Genomic DNA, 15,397 nt, shown 5'->3' with positions numbered 1-15,397 from the left:
AGTTTAAAGATAAAAATCAGAGATTGACAAGATGGAGTCTACTTCTTCAGGAGTATTCATTAGACATTCAACATGTCAAGGGGAAAGAAAATGTTATTGCAGACTGTTTATCTAGACTTTAGACAGATTGTTTTAGAGTAATAAGAAATTTCCTTTGTAAATTTCTTTTTCTTTGTGGGGAGGTGTTACATAGCCTATGATTTCATCATCCTTTGTGTAATTCTAACGTACAGTATGCTGCAGGTTTGATCACGAGCGTGTTCTACCTCACTCCCCCCCTCCTCCCTTATAGTAGAGTAAGTCGTTCTTTCTGTTGTTCAGAGCAGGAGTGTCAACTCTTTGTCCCCTATGGCTTCATTTGCGCGTCCTTCTTACAAGTTGTATCAAGCTCTGCCGGCCCCTATATAATGAGCTCAGTCTCTATATTATTGCCACTTAGATCTACTCCTCTTTTTGCTCACATCTCTGTCCTTCCCTGTACAGTTGTTATTATTGTGAGTGCTCCAACCATCTAGCAGCTGTGTAATTTGAGTATAAGTGTTTTTACATTTTTTCTTGTACTGTGTAGCATAAGGTGTTAATTCTTAGGCCTAGTAAGGTTTTTGTGATTCATGTGTTTTTATGTCAGTCATTTTTTATAATAGTTTGTATCTGTAATAATATATCTTGCATTCACTGAGTATTATCCGGCATTCTCATTTTATCAGGGCTGACTTAGATAAATTTACTCTTGCTAATTTCGTGTTAATAGAGGCTATTGCAGTTAACCATATATTTAACCTGTTTTTTGCCATTACATTATCCTTATGAGTCCTGAATGTTTAGTTGTTAGTTTGAGCATTAAACTTTAACTTGTAATTTTACCTAACTCTTTTGTTTTGAACCTGGAACTTTACGGGACAGTAGTGATTTTTAGTATTCTCACTTAAAGTGTACAGTCGCCAAAGTTTCCACCTAGGCCATCTAGTCGCTAGAGGTGGCTAACGGGTGCTGGCAACAGTGTAATGTTTGTTCGTATGTACACTCGGAAGCACTAATTTCTCCCCCCCTAATAGCCGGAGTCGCGGCCAGTGAGAGACCAGGCGTTCGAACACCCCACACCCACATCCCCTCCCCCAACCCCAGTGGCAAATGTTGTTGGACAAATGTGGAACGGCCAAAGCTGGTGATCTTACAATGTCATGATTGTTTTTATAGAGAATCAGAACCAGTAGGGGTAAGTTTATAAAGGTATAATGTGTATTACTGTGCTGTTATCCACAACATATGAAAAAGGAACGAAAATGAAAGAAGACCTACATTGTATTATGTGTTATTGTCTGTAATAGTTACGTCCTATATTATAATGTTACAAATAAGTATAGTATAATGAACAGCATCTGTTGAAAGATATGATGTCTTTTCTCACACATTCTCATTCCCACCACCACCACCACCACCCTTCTCTCTGGGTTTATATCAACCAAACACCTCTCTTATCCTCCTGTCCCCCACTCCCACGCTTAGTTAACCAACATAAAGATATTGATGAAATGATCCGTCAGGTATTGATCATATTAATATTAGCATACACCTCAGTATTAAGCACCAACAAATCAGTAACATACAATACTTCGATAAACCTGCCATCTATTTCATCTTGTAAGCTGTTACGTGACATATGCACTGCAAGTTTGACCTTGTTACAGGGACATACTGCTGTTTATTGCTAACACAGGTTATGGGTGTTTTTGGACGTCCATCAATTCATATTAACGTGACAAAACCACACACAACCTGTGTTAAAGTAAAACAACCGTATGTCCTTGTATCACAAGGTCCAACTTGCGGTGAGTATGTCACGTAACAGCTTACAACAAGATGAAATAGTCGGCAGGTATACCGAAGCATTGTATGTTATTGATTTGTTGGTGCTTAATACAGAGGTGTATTATAGTAATAATATGATCAATACCTGACGGATCATTTCATCACTATCTTTGTTAACGTTGGTTAATAATGGGTGTGACTGGTGGACGAGAGGATAAAAGAGGCGTTTGGTGGAGACAGGAATCGAGAGAGATGGGTGGTGGTGGCGGGAGTGAGAATGTATGAGAAAAGACATCATATATTTCAACAGATGCTGTTCACAACACTATACTTATTTGTAACATTATAAAATAGGACATAAGTATTATAGACAATAACACATGGCACACTGTAGGTCTTCTTTCATTTTCGTGCCTTTCCTCTATGTTGTGGATAACAGCACAGTAATAAACATTAAGTACCTTTATGTACTTACCCCTGCTGGTTCTGATTGTCTATAAAAACAATCATGACACACTGTAATATCACCAGCTTTGGCTGTTCCACGTCTACCCAACAACATTTACACTGGGGTTGGAAAAGAGGAGGTGGGTGTGGGGTGTTCGTACGCCTGGTCGCTCACTGGCCGCGACTCTGGCTGCATGGGGGGAGAAATTAGTGCTTTCGGGTGCACATGCTCGACGAAAGTTCGGATCGTCAACTCTCGTCTTCCGTAGTGAACCTCAGTTAGAGTTCATCCCAAAATTCAGTCGACAATTTTTAGCCAACAGAATTTCAAAGGAACTTCTTGAAAGTACTGGATAATGTGAGTATTGAAAACAATAAGTAAAATAATCTAAAAGACCGCATCTTTACATATATTACATATTTATAAACGTATTCTTTTTCATTATTACATGATAAACTCATGGCTAATATTTATCTACTGAATACTGGGGGGGAAGAACCGTCGTGAGACCGGCCCTTACGGTAGAAGAATAGATACCGGTGTCTGTTCTTTTTGCATTTCGCCAGTCCTGCTCCGGACTTGATTACACCTATTGAAATGCAATTTTTGATCCGAGACATGGTTAGATAAGTTAGGTCATTAATCGTTACAGGAATACTCATTGGGAGGAGATTAATTTAAACTAAGTAGGAGAGATACTGTAGGAACTGTAGATGTCGGAGGTTGAAACTCGTTCCTTGAGGCTGCCTAGAGTCAGACAGTCATGAGCCGTCGGGCGCTAAAGCGCCTAGGTTCATGGGATTAAAAAAAAGAACAAAAAGAACAATGTTCCGGCCTGTAATGATAACTTCATGTTCGTTATGCTGCATTTATGTCACATAAGTAATATCACAGGCAATGGTGATATAAATGTCCCAACAATTCATGAATCAATAGCAATTGTGCATAAAATGACTGGAAGCTTTTACATACTGTGATGGAGAGGTGGTGTCTTCAGCTTGCTGTAATGTGAGATAATGTTGTTCGGTGAATAATCGATGAGCGTGTAAATGTGAAGAAGCACCGCACGCAATCAGTTTTCCATGTAATGTGTAATTCAGTCATTCGTTAGATAAGTGGACTATAAAGGTGTGCTGTAATGACCATAGTCATATGGAATATGATACGGTAAGTCAGTGTCATAGGTGATATAATAGCCACATTCGATAACGGTATGCCTAAACTCTTTGTCTGTTGAGGTGACAGTATTTTAACTTCCTACCTCTTCGTGGTGCACCACAGAACACATAAAAACACTTACTTGAAGTACCACCAACTAGGATATAAGCAACCGTTAACAGTCTGAAAATCATCCTAATGTTTATTGGTCAGTGTCATTCATGATGTGAATATGGAAGATAATCTTATTCGTAACTGGACGTAGATGTTAGGTAAATGCATTCCTCTTAAACCTATACTGATAAAGGTATCAAGTGATAGACCTATGAAATGGAATTACTGACATAAGGAGAGAGTGAGAAAGAAAGGCTTGGAGCGATTCCAGTATATAGTGCATTAACATGTTTTGGTAACAATGTAAAAATAACAAAGAAAAAAATGTTTAGTGTTGTTAAGAATGTAGATATTTAGTTGAATGCTAATGGATCTCAAAAATTAGTTTGGCAATTATTATCACTGGCGGTATGAAAAACGGAACCCCCCCCCCCCTCCGCGTCCGGCGCCTGCCCTGGCCTTCACTATGCCAAGCTTCCCCCTCTAGCAGCTCTCCCACTGGCTCGACCACTTGCAGGAAACCAGTTGCATTGAATTGTTGCGTGCCACAGGTTGCACGGACAAAGGCCAAATAAGTGTAGCACGTTATTGTATTATATATAATAGTATATATTTATATCATAATATTATATACAGTATATATTACCTCATTTTACAATTAATATAGTCATATTTATTTGGCTTTGGTCAGTGTGACCTGTGGCACACATTTTTCCGTGCAACCACTTTCATGCAACTGGCTGAGCCGAAGGGAGAACCGCCTCACTCCTTAGACATTTTTGTCCCCACCCAACTCCATACCCAGCCATCTATGGGATGAACTATGACTTTGACGGAGGTTCACTATGGATGAGGAGAGTTGATGATTCGAACTTTCATCGAGCATGTACACACGAACAAACATATACACTGTTGCCAGCACCCTTTATCCACCTCTCGCGGGTGGGTGGCCCAGGTGGAAAGTTTGGCGACTGTACATTATCTTTCTCTGTTCCGTAACAATATACATACATATAAACATATACATGTACACACCCACATACCGTATATACTGTACATGTATACACATACATACACATATACATACACATGCACACACTTGCACACATAAATACACACACACACATACACATACATATACACACTCATATCCATTCTTATGTACATTTCCACACATATTCACATGCATATATATTGCAAATACACCTATATACACATATACCTGCACAAACAAATACACACATACACATTTACTTATAAACTCATATATACGCGTGCACTTACATGGACGGTATATACCTCTACACACTCATACAAACAAATATACAAATATATACATGTACAGATATACACAAATAGCTTTACATGTACACACAGCAAAAAAAACTATCGTTACAGGGGGGTCCATGTGTTTCATACTGAACAACCTGGCTGTCTCGCTGGGGTTGGTAAGCCTGACAGTGAGTGAGTTGCCAAATAGGACGAGGTAGAAATATGCATGGGAGAATCAATGGATATAGCTTATATTAAATATGCAACAAACACACGCAGGGATACCAATGGAGGAGGCTGTTATCAAAAACCTTCATTCGTAGTGTCGTTTTATATCGCGGAGAAGGTGTAACGATAGTTTTTTTGGTGTGTGATATGCAAAGCATAAATACATTCAATATTCACAATCTATCCAACTCGTAAAGTCTGACCACTACCTGGTGGAGGGAAAGTTAAGGGTAGGTAATAGATGGGTGAGAGCTAGGAGGATTAGGTGTGGCAGGGAGGTTTTGAAAGTGAGTGAGTTGGATAAAAGAGAGAACAAGATAGAGTATCAGGAGAAATTGAAAGATGAGTGGAACGCACTGAAAGATAGGGAAAATGGCAGTGTGGAGGAGGAATGGCAGTTATTTAAGAGTGCTGTGGTGGAGCATGCAGAAGAGGTGTGTGGTGTGAGACGTGTGGGTGGTGGTGTAAGAAAAGGAAGTGAATGGTGGTGCGAGGAAGTAAGTAAGGCTGTGGCTAAGAAGAGACGTGCATATGAAGTGTGGCTGCAGAGGAAGGATGAGATGTCATATGAGAGGTATAAGGAAAAGAGGAATAGGGCGAGAAGGGCTGTGTGTGATGCTAAAGTGGCAGCAGATGAAAGGTGGGGTAGGCGGCTGACAGAATTTTCAACAGAATAAGAAAATGTTTCGGAAGGAGGTGAAAAGGGTGCGAAAGGGAGAGTCTGGGAAGGAAGAACGAGTAAAAGCAGAGGATGGAAGGATGTTAATTGAGATGGATGCAGTAAGGAAGAGATGGGCAGAGTATTTTGAAAGAGTGTTAAATGTAGAGGAGGAAAGGGTGGCTGAGATTGTGGCGGATGGAAGGGTGCAAGGAATAAATGTGTTGGGAGAGTTGAATGATTCTTTGATCACGAAGGAGGAAGTGGAGAAGGCAGTAAAGGAGATCAAAACAGGGAAAGCTGCAGGTATGGATGGGTGTGCTGTGGAATGCCTGAAGGGTGGTGGAGTGACTATTGTTGACTGGTTAGTAAGATTGTTGAATGTGTGCTTTGTGAAAGGTATGGTGCCAGTTGACTGGGCAAACGCTTGTGTGGTCCCGTTGTATAAAGGCAAGGGTGATAAGTATGAATGTACTAGCTTTAGGGGTATAAGTCTGTTGAGTGTTGTAGGTAAGGTGTATGGTAGAGTGTTAATTATGAGAGTTAGAGAGGGTACAGAGGGAGTGATTGGTGATGGGCAGTGTGGCTTTAGGAGAGGGAGAGGATGGGTGGATCAGGTGTTTGCGGTGAGACAAATGTGTGAAAAGTATTTAGCGAAAGGCAAGGATGTGTTTTGGGCATTTATGGATTTAGAGAAAGCGTATGATAGAATTGATAGGGAGGCTTTGTGGACTGTTTTAAGACTGTATGGACTTGATGGTAGGTTACTAAAAGGGGTGAAAAGTTTTTATGTAAATAATAGAGCGTGTGTAAGAGTGGGAAATGCTGTGAGTGATTGGTTTCCTGTGAGAGTGGGGCTGCGACAGGGATGTGTGATGTCGCCTTGGTTGTTTAATATTTACATGGATGGTGTTGTAAAGGAGGTGAATGCAAGAGTTTTAGGTGGAGGTCTGAGTCTGGTGAATGTTGATGGTGGAGAGTGGAATCTGAAGCAGCTGCTGTTTGCAGATGTTACTGCACTGGTGGCTGATTGAGAGGAGAGATTGAGACAGTTGGTAGAGAAGTTTGGAAGGGGGTGTGCAAGGAGGAAATTGAAAGTAAATGAGAATAAGAGTAAAGTGATGAAGTGTACGAGGTTGGTAGATGGTAGGGGGATGAATATAGTTTTGAATGGCGAGTTGCTTGAGGAGGTAGAGTGTTTTAAATATCTAGGGTCACATGTTGCTGTGGATGGAAGAATAGATGCAGAAGTGAAGTTTAGAATAAATGAAGTAGGAAAGATGCTGGGAGGAATGAAAAAAGTGTTTAGATGTTGTTCGCTTAGAATGGATGTAAAGAGAAGGCTGTATGAGGGTGTTGTGGTACCGACTGCATTATATGGAGCTGAAACATGGAATATGGATGTAGCAGAGAGGAAAAGTTTGAATGTAATGGAGATGAGGTGTCTGAGGAGTATGTGTGGAGTGACGCGTATGGATCGAGTGCAGAATGATGAAGTGCAAAGGAGAACTGGAGTTGTTCAGGAGATGGCTGGTAGAGTTGAGCAGAGGGTGTTGCGATGGTTTGGGCATATGGAGAGAATGGATAATGAGCGATTGATGAAAAAGATAACTAGATCTGATGTGAGAGGTATAAGGCTGAGAGGGAGACCACGAATAGGATGGATGGACAGTGTGAAGAGAGCGCTGGATGCGAGAGGGAGAGGAAGACCACGAATAGGATGGATGGACAGTGTGAAGAGAGCGCTGGATGCGAGAGGGATGTCTGTTGAGCAAGGAAGAGTGGCTGTGCGTGACAGAAATAAATGGAGAGAAATTGCGAATGAATAAGTGATGACGCAGCCCTGAGGGGATATTCTCCCTCATTTGGTCTGATCAGCTATTTCAGGTCAGGTGCGGGTAAGGGAATGAGTCTGTTATGATGTGGCAGGGGTAAACCAGCTCTGCTGTTGGGCCCTGGTGCAGATGTCACTGATTGCATTGCACAGTTGACCCTTGTGCGGTGTGGTGTGGTGAGGATCTGTCCGTTCTTCCCTTTGGGGCTAAGATGCGAATGAATGTGTTTGAATGGATGGGTAAATGGGGAGTGTGTCGTCCTGTCTCGGCTATCTCCCTTTCCTTGGGGGAAGCAGCCTAGGTATATAGATAGATAGATAGATAGTAAAGTAGAATTTATGTTGTCATTTCAGTAAATCGCGAATTTAATGACCATTTTAATCAACTCTTCATCTTGCGAAGGAAAGTATCTCCAGATCTGTAGCTCGTTGCGTTGATGCTTAATTACGTGAGGAAAAGAATTAATTTTCATTGGAAGAGCAGGACGTGTTTGTGCCTCTGCCCATGGCACCGACTATGGTTTTGCTTCGAACGTGATAACTTCTCCGTTATTAGATAACCTAGACATTTTTGCATGTAAGGCATGCCTTGTGACACTATCACTGGGCCCTTTTCTAGCATCCTTGGAGAGAAGCTTGATAGGGGTGGATAATGCAATTGGCTGAAGGAGGCACAGACAATCAGACAAATAGGAACCTGAAGACATCGTTTTACACCTGGCAAAAGCACGAGACTGACTCTCGCTTGTGTGCTGTAGAGTGACTTCCTCCCTACTCTTAGGTGCTGAGATGAAATGGTCGTCGGTTCAAATGGTGGAGGGAAGACACTTGCATGTAGAGCCACTACGCGGCGACCCCGCCAAAATCCAGTTGTGACGTGTACAGACGTTACTAGGCGGATAAAGGTTAAGGAAGTGTTAAACATAGAGAATGAAAGTGATGTGGCTGGGGAATGGAAGGGAGAAGGAAGAATGTGAGAAGGGAGGAAGAGATCAGTTGGATGGAAGTGGTGGAAGCAAAGAAGAAAGTCAAAACGGGGAAAGCCCCAGGAAATGATGGAGTGTGTGGTGAAATGATGAAGCAAGGGGGAGATAGTAGAATGGATATGGAAGATGTGCAGATCAGCCTGGGAGGAAAGTAGAATCCCGGAGGATTGGAAATCAGGTATAATTATTGTTCTATACAAAGGAAAAGGTGAAAAAGAAATGTGTGGTAATTATAAGGGCTTTTGTCTCCTTAGTGTAATAGGAAAAATGTATGGAGAAAGCATACGACAGAGTGGATCGACAAGGAATGTGGAAAATATTAAGAATATATGGAGCAAATGGGAAGCTGTCAAACACCGTGAAGACTATGTAAGAGGGTCCTAAGGTTGCAGTGCATGTGGAGGGTGAACTGAGTGAATTGTACTATCTGAATGTTGGATTGAAATAGGGATGTGCCATGTCTCCATGGTTGTTCAGTCTGTATATGGACAGGGTTATAAAAGATATGCAAGGTAGGGCAGTCGATGTTAGAGTGACCCTATTGAGAGAGGAGTGTGTTTGGAGAGTTGCATACTGTTCTTTGCAGATGATACTGCACTGTTAAGTAAAGATATGGGCAAACTGCAAGGCTTGTTCATTGAGTTTAGGAGAATGTGTAAGAAACTGAATCTAAAGGTGACTGTAGGAAAAAGTAAAGCTATGGTCTTCATGAGAAATGAATTTACCGAATGTTCTCGTACACTAAGGTTGGATAATGAGTAACTGGAAATATTAGCCCATTTAAATTCTTGGGTAGTGTGATTAGTAAGGATGGAAATTTGGATGATGAAGTACCTGACAGGGAACAACAGGGAAGAAAGGAAAGTGGTTCTGTGAAAACAGCTATAAGAAATAGACAAGTGTGCAGGGAATAAAAAAGTTGCTGCATGACAGTATTGTGATACCAGTTCTAACATATGGAAGTAAAGCTTTGACCTTGATGGAAGGATGCAAGTCAAGAGTGAGTGCAGTGAAAATGAGTTACTTGACAGGAGCATGTCGAGTTGCTTGGGGAGACAGACTGACAGATAAGGAATTGTAGGAGAGTTGTGGATGTGGATGTGATAGGAAGCGTTAGAAATAAACTGAGGTGATTTGGCCATGTGGAGAGGATGGAGCACGAGAGACCAACAAGGAGAGTGTATGTGAGTGAGGTGGGGTGGGGAAATGGAGGGAGAGACCAAGGATGAGATGGAGGGATGAAGTGGAGAGGTGTATGAGAGAGGGAGGTGCGAGCTGGGGGTAGGGCAGTGAAATGGCAGGGGACAGGGTGACAAAGGTAATTTGTTTGTGGCCACCCCTGACAGAATTAAAGCATTTGGCAATAGATAGATGGATGGTGTTGTTAACATACATGACAGTCCTCATATTATGCAAACAATTTCTCTAGTTTTGTAGGGATGAATCAGTATTTCAGTGTTGATAATACAGTACAACGTTTGAGGGGTCGCGCTATGTAAGGTGTTCTGATGCCAAATCATAAAATGGTAGAAAACGGGTTCAAAGTTCAACAATATTCTCGCAGCCTCAACTTTTTACATTTTGATGGTAAAATATTAACTTTTTTCTAGGAAACGTTTTTGAGTGTGGATTGTGATTCTTAAAATTTTATGGCCATGTCTATGAAATTAATATTAATTTACACTTTTGCGGTCTTCGGACGTGGATCCGCGTCCATCCTGATAGTGTCCAACCAGATTTGTACACGGTGATCAGTGTCCAAACAAATAAATATTCACCATTAATCAGTATTGCATCTAGTTTCCTGAAATTTGGTCTGATATTAGCCTGATCGAATTTCCAATTGGTGATACTATTTTCATTGATGGGAAAGTTCGAAAACGTGATCAAAAAACGCTTAGAAAAAAAAGTGGCTGAAACATTTTTATGTGCTTTCAAATTATACTAGTCATAACTATTTTACTTTATGCAATATCACTCTGAATTTTTTTCATCTTATTCTACAAAGTCTCAGCTTTCTAACATATAGCAAATCCAGTAATCCTGATATTTCTGGGTGAAAAAATAATAAGAATAGAAAAAGCTCAAGCACGTGGATTTGGTATAAACCTTCTTTTGCGCTCTTTCAACCTATACTCATTATAACTATTTACTTCATGCGATATCACTTTTTTCTTTCATCTTATTTTACAAAGTTTCAGTTTTCTAAAAGTATAAAAACAAATCCACTAATCCAAATATTTTGGGGTGAAAAAATGATTGGAAAAGATAAAATTTGAGTCATGGCAGAGGAGGAGGGAGGGAGAACGTGGTGGTGGAATGCCAGAGGATTCTGCTGGCTGCACGGTAGTCGGATCGTGAAAGTTTTTTTTTTTTTTTTTTTTTTCTGAATTTTCAACCCGTTTTCTGGCACAACCTGATTGCTTAAGCAAAAAAAAAAAAAAAAAAATAAATAAATAAAATGATTAGAATGAAGATAAGTATCACTGAACAATATGAATGTGCTATAGTCCCCCCAGAAAGGTCATACGGGTAGGCACTAAAACAGTGAGAATTCTTTTTTGCATGCTACGAACAGGGCACAACAGTAGGGACTGATGAATGGCGCGGCAAAAACTCCCACCTAACACACTACCACGTACAGCTAGCCAGTCAGTAAGTGAGGCTTACAGCCCAGCTTCGTTCTCGCTGGTAACAACCAACACAAGCACACACAGTCAAGACGAGTTCCTCATCTCCAGTACCACCACCACAGCTGGGTGCATATACAATACTTCTTTGAAGGACTCTCAACCACACTTCCAGTGGCCGAAAGTATTCTTATTAAAGGTCACCTGATAGAGTATGTGTGAAAATAGCGTTATCCAACAAAAACGCATTTCCAAGCCAGTGGTCTGTGAGTTCTTTATGTCGTGTGGCCCCTCATTTTTTTAACTTCCCACTACCTGACCTTGCTGTACATTGAGTATTTTTTACATATGTGATTGCATTATTAATTAGTAATGTCAGCAGACAGCTAAAACATTTTCTTTGCTACTAAAACCAGACTAACCCAACCCCGCAACTGGCTAGGTTTGAGAGTGCTGTAAATGAACGACCATGTCTTAGAAATTTTAAAGCAGAGTTTTGTTTTGACCTCTCATAATATTACAACACACACAGCCACAATCTTGCATTAGAGGCAGAACTTGGGCACCTCTACCTGTATCTGGTGCATTCTTTGCCTATAAAATTACACATGTGGAAAAGTGATATATTTTAAAAAATACTAATAAATTTACCCCTGGGGGTAGGGGGGGTTTTCAAGAATACTCCCCCAGTATCCCTGCTTGTCATACAAGGAGACTAAAAGGGTCGGCGGAGGGTTAGTGCCCCTCCCCGGAAAACAACTAACTAAAAAGACAAACAAGAAGCCTTGGACAAGGACTGACCAAAAGATGACTACCAAGGACCGGACAAAGAACATGGTAATCGGAACATGGAATGTAAGAGGTGCGAATGATGAGGTAAAGGAGAGAGAGAGTGTCCAGGTGCTTGAGGGTGCGAAAGTTGATGTATGTGGAGTAACTGAAACTAAATGGAGAGGTGACAGTGTGAGAGAATGGGAGTATGGATGGGGTATATGTGCAGGAGTAGGTGAGAATGAGAGGGCAAAAGAAGGAGTGTGTATAGTTATGAGTAAAAGATGGAAGAAGAACATAAGAGAGTATGGATCAGTTGGGTCAAGGATTGTGTGGGTAAGATTGAAAGTTGGAATACAAATGTGGGCGATTGTGTGCGTGTATGTGCCAACGCAAGATCGTGCAAGCAGAGTGAGAGAAGAGTTCTGGACAAATGTGGAAGTGTGCATGGAAAAGTTTGGAAGGAATGAGAGAGTGTTTTTGATCGGTGATATGAATGGTAAAGTAGAGAATGTGAAGGTGGATCGAATAGTTGGTGAGCGGGGTGAGCCTGCTGAGATAGATGAGAATGGTAGTGCGATTGTGGACATTTGTGCTGGGAGGGGGTTGGTGATAGCCAATACCCTCTTCAGGCATCAAATGATCCACAGGTATACATGGCGAGTGATGAGAAGGGTGGGTGGTGAACTGAATGAATGGAAGGCAATGATTGATTATGTGTGTGTGGATGAAAGGATGCGAAGATGTGTAATGGATGCAAGAGCCTATAGAGGTTGGGGAAGGGGACTTTCTGACCACTACTTGGTGGTGGCCAGAATCAAGACCCAAATATGATGGAGTAATAGAAGAAGGAAGAACGGGAATAAAGGAGTAGTTGCAAGGAGAGTGGAAAGGTTACAAGAGGATGAGAAAAAGGCAGAATATAAGAGAGAAGTGGAGGAACGATTGGGCAAATATGAATTGGAGCAGGTTGGGCTCGTGGAAGGTGTGTGCAGGATATTCACAGAAGAAATATGTGCAACATGAGATATGGTGTGTGGGATGAAGAGAAGACAGAGGGGTGTGCAAGGAACAGCGTGGTGGAATGAAGAGGTGAGACAGGCTGTGGCACAAAAGAAGAAAGCATACAATGAATGGATGAGAAATAGGGGCGTGGAAGAAGTTGAGAAGTGGAAGAAAGAGTTATGTGTAGAAAGAAAGAGAGAGGTAAAAAGATTAGTAAGAGAGAGTAAGAAGAGAGTGGATGAGGAATTTGGAAGGAATTTAAGTGTAAAGTGGAGGGACTGTAAGAAAATGTTCTGGAAAGAGGTGAAGAGAGTAAGACAGGGTGGAAGTGAAGTTAGCAGGGGAGTGAAAGATAAAAATGGTAAATTACTAGTGGAGAAGGGAGAAAAAGTGAGCAAATGGAGAGAACACTTTCAGGAATTGTTGAACATAGAGGATGGAAGTGATAAGAGTATAAGTGGCTGGGGAATGGCTGGGAGAAGGAGGGAGGTGAGAAGACAGGAAGAAATCAGTTGGATAGAAGTTGTGGAAGCAATGAAGAAAGTTAAATTGGGGAAAGCCCCAGGAATTGATGGAGTGTGTGGTGAAATGTTGAAGCATGGGGGAGAGATAGTGGTAGAATGGATGTGGAAGATGTGCAGATTGGCCTGGGAGGAAGGTAGAGTTCCGGAGGATTGGAAGTCAGGTATAATTATTCCCTTGTACAAAGGAAAAGGGGAGAAAGAAGTGTGTGGTAATCATAGGGGCATTTGTCTTCTTAGTATAATAGGGAAAGTGTATGGTAGGATACTTATTGACAGAGTTAGGGAAATAACAGAGGAATTAGTTGGAGAAGAACAGGGAGGCTTTAGGAAGGGAAGAGGTTGTGTAGATCAGATATTCATTATTAGATCTTTAGTGGAAAAGTTTCTAGAGAAGGGAAAGAAGTTGTATGCAGCTTTCATGGATTTGGAGAAAGCATATGACAGGGTGGATAGACAAGGATTGTGGAAAATATTAAGAATATATTGAGTAGATGGGAAGTTGTTGAATGCTGTGAAGAGCATGTATGATTGTGCTAAGGCTGCAGTGCGTGTGGATGGTGAACTGAGTGAATTTTTCTCTTTGAAGGTTGGGTTGAAACAGGGATGTGTTATGTCCCCATGGTTATTCAATCTGTACATGGATGGCGTAATAAAAGAGGTACAAGGTAGGGTAATGGATGTTGGAGTGGCCCTGATGAGAGAGGATAGTGTTTGGAAACTCCCTGTACTGTTGTTTGCAGATGATACTGTGTTGTTGAGTGAAGACGATGGGGAGCTGCAAGGCTTGGTGGATGAGTTTGGGAGAGTGTGTAAGAAACGGAATCTAAAGATGAATGTAGGGAAGAGTAAAGTGATGGTCTTTGAGAAAGGTGAAGTCAGTGAATGTACAGCGAAGTTGGAGGGTGAGGAATTGGAAAATGTTAGTATGTTTAAGTACTTGGGTAGTGTGATGAGTAAGGATGGAGATTTGGAGGGTGAAGTGCTTGAAAGGGTACAGCAGGGAAGAAAGGTTGCTGGTTCCTTGAAAGCAGTGATAAGAAACAGGGAAGTGAGTATGGAAGTGAAAAAGCAACTACATGACAGTATTGTGACACCAGCTCTAACATATGGAAGTGAAGCTTGGACGTTGTTGGAAGGGCACAAGTCAAGAGTGAGAGCAGTGGAAATGAGTTATTTAAGAGGAGCCTGTGGAGTCACATGGAGACAGGCTGACAAATGAGGATTTAAAGGAGCGTTGTGGTGTGGATGTGGATGTGATAGGAAGCGTTAGGAGGAATACACTGAGGTGGTTTGGCCATGTGGAGAGGATGGAGGGTGAAAGACTGACGAAGAGAGTGTATGTGAGTGAGGTGGAGGGGGGTGAGGGAGGGGGAGGCCGAGGATGAGATGGAGGGATGGGGTGGAGAGGTATATGAGAGAGGGGGGTGTGAGTTGGGAGCAGGGCAGTGAAATGGCGGGGGACAGAGCGACATGGGGGCGATTTGTTTGTGGCCACCCCGAGCGAGATTGAGGCGTCTGGCAATAGATAGATAGAAAGACTAACAAATTTCTTATCAGTTCACATTATTCTTCATGTGAAAACATTTTTCTGAAAAAAAAAAAAAAAATACCACTCCACTTTCTACTCACTTTTTTTTTTTTTTTTTTTGGCTTTACCATTTATTTGTTAATCGAAACTTTCTAAACTCCTTTATCCTGGTGATGTAGTGTAAAGATTTAGTTTAGTTTTAGATTTTATTCGGCTAATCTGTTCATAACCTAATTCTTCCATAAGCTGAATAAAATCGACTGATGGTTGCAAGAACGTCTACAAAAAACGTCACCTGAGTGAAGGGATAAATATTATATACTCAGACAGTGATCCACTACCCCTTCACTTGTTACAGGGTGGAGAAAGCACACTCTTCCTTCACTTGTTATAGGGTGGAGAAAGCACACTCTTCCTTCACTTGTTATAGGG

The sequence above is a fragment of the Coenobita brevimanus genome, chromosome 87 (genome assembly GCF_032717465.1).
Source record: "Coenobita brevimanus isolate Jiangsu-jjx chromosome 87, ASM3271746v2, whole genome shotgun sequence".
Classification (NCBI taxonomy): Eukaryota; Metazoa; Arthropoda; class Malacostraca; order Decapoda; family Coenobitidae; genus Coenobita; species Coenobita brevimanus.
This window is presented reverse-complemented; position numbering follows the sequence as displayed.